Raw genomic sequence first — 2308 nt, forward strand, 5'->3', positions numbered from 1 at the left:
CCAGACCAAGTCTGCTGCAACCTCTGCTGCTCCTGGTCCTGCTGCTGCTGCTGCCTGCTGGTCTGAGCTTGTTGCTGGGAGCCAAAGCCCAACTGGGCCTCTCCAACAAAAAAATTTAGGAAGACCCAAAGCCCAACTGGGCTGTAAGCTGCAGAAGGTGAAGAAGTTGAACCAAAGCCCAACTGGGCCATAGAAAAGCCAAAGCTTAGGACGATCCAAAGCCCAACTGGGCTTTTGCAACCAAACCGAACAGCTGGGCTGTGCTTTATAGGTAAGCCTAAACCCATTAAGAGAACCCAACCTGTGGGCTTCCATTTTTAATTTGTGGGCTTGTAATAATTTTTGTTGTTCTTTATTTTTTTTAATTTGGGCTTGTAATAATTATTTTTATTTTTATTTTCTTTTTCTTTTATTTTCTTTTATTTTTCTTTTATGGGCTTGTAATTATTTATTGTTGTTTTTATTTTCTTTTGTGGGGTGTGATAATTTATGCTAGGCTAAGTTCATAAAAAAAAAAAAATAAAAATTTACTTTACTTTGCTCCCATTTCAAAACCAAATTTTCAAATATATCCCACCAAAACCAAATTTTTCCCAAAAATCCAAACCCTTTAAAAAAACCAAATTTTGGGCTTTGTAACATAGTTACTTAGCTTTTGAGCCAATCATGTCTGGATTTTGGTCTGCTCCTGGGGATGGAAATAAAACTCTTAGAGAACTTGCTTATGGGAATGTGCCACGTTATGAACCTTCCACGGACCATGATGTCAATAGTCATAGGAATTATTATGGACATTTTCAAAGTCCCGAGCCGCAATACATGAACCCTAATGACTATTCATACATGCATCATTCGTCGCAACGTGAAAATGAACATTTTGCTAGTGCCTCACTCACACAATCATCACTTATGGATCAAATAGAAGCTCGAATCACAGCTTTAGAAATGCAATCACATGAGGAATCTTTCACATCTAATTTTCTTAGGCAACCTGAAATCTATGCATGTCCCGCATGTGGTAGTTTAGACCACCCTGTTGAGAATTGTCATATTTTGCATAATTTTAGGCAATCTAGAGAAAATCCAATGTATGAAATGCCCATAAATTGTGAGAATGGTAGTCATTGGGATCATAATCAATCCTTTGAGGGTTGCGATCAATATTTTGTAAACCCTAATGACCATGCACACATGTATCATTCACCACAATTTGAACATGAAGAATTTTGTACCCCCATGAATTTAGACTCCACCACAGAAGCTTTAAGACTTTGTAAGCAAGACTATGATAGATCTACAGCACGAATTCATGCACATTTAGATCAGATTTTGCTTCACCGACAAAAGGAGGAAATTCATGAGGAAATGTATGTTGTCCCTAATGAAGTGTCTAGTCCCATTCATGTAAATAATGTTGAATATGAACCCAATTTAGAGGAACATGAATCGACTAATGACACCACCACTGTTAATGAGGACCAATATGCATGCTACCATGATGATGATTATGATGATTATGATGATATGTTAGAAGAACATGAAAATATTGTGGAACCTGTTGGTTCAAAAACATATGGCTTCTCGCCCTCGACCTTCATGAATGTTGTTTTTTCTAATACTCATTGTAATTCATATGATTTTGATATTGACATGGGATTCGTACAATTATTCTGTGAAGATGAGCATGACATAGGAATAGTTGAATCTTCTGTAGACACTAATATGCATGAAAATATATTTGATGTGTCTGATTCTCTACCTAGGTCACATTGTGATATTTCTCCTGATTTGCCGATGCATGAGAATAAATTTGTTGATGATGTTGATGATTCTGAGTGTGAACTTGCTAAACTGATTGATGATTGTGAGCATGATGTGACATGTGTAGATGATTTAGGAGATTTTGATTTGATTAATAATGACGCACCTATTCTCCTACATGAGTCACAATCTGTTGGCCTTCCACCCAACCTAGATTTGGTTTGTACCAATATTGTAAAACCAATTTTTCTGAGAATGCCCAACCTAGGTTTGGAACTGTATGCTTCCCAAGTCCTCTTGGACTATTTTGCTTCTAAGTATAATACATTTGAGGAACCACAATTGGAATTAGCATGTTTGCCCGTCCCTAGCAAAGTTCATTTCGAGCTAGACCTTGTGCATGATGAACCCCCGAAACTGCGCGATTTTGTTTTCAAAATTATATCTTCTGTGTAAAATCCAGGTTTGGGGGTAGCTCATTTGGTTTCACAGCTTCACGTGCTTTTCTTTCATGTGTGAAGTTGTTGAAACCGCTACACTTTGTCTT

Source organism: Papaver somniferum, chromosome 2 (genome assembly GCF_003573695.1).
Source record: "Papaver somniferum cultivar HN1 chromosome 2, ASM357369v1, whole genome shotgun sequence".
Classification (NCBI taxonomy): domain Eukaryota; kingdom Viridiplantae; phylum Streptophyta; class Magnoliopsida; order Ranunculales; family Papaveraceae; genus Papaver; species Papaver somniferum.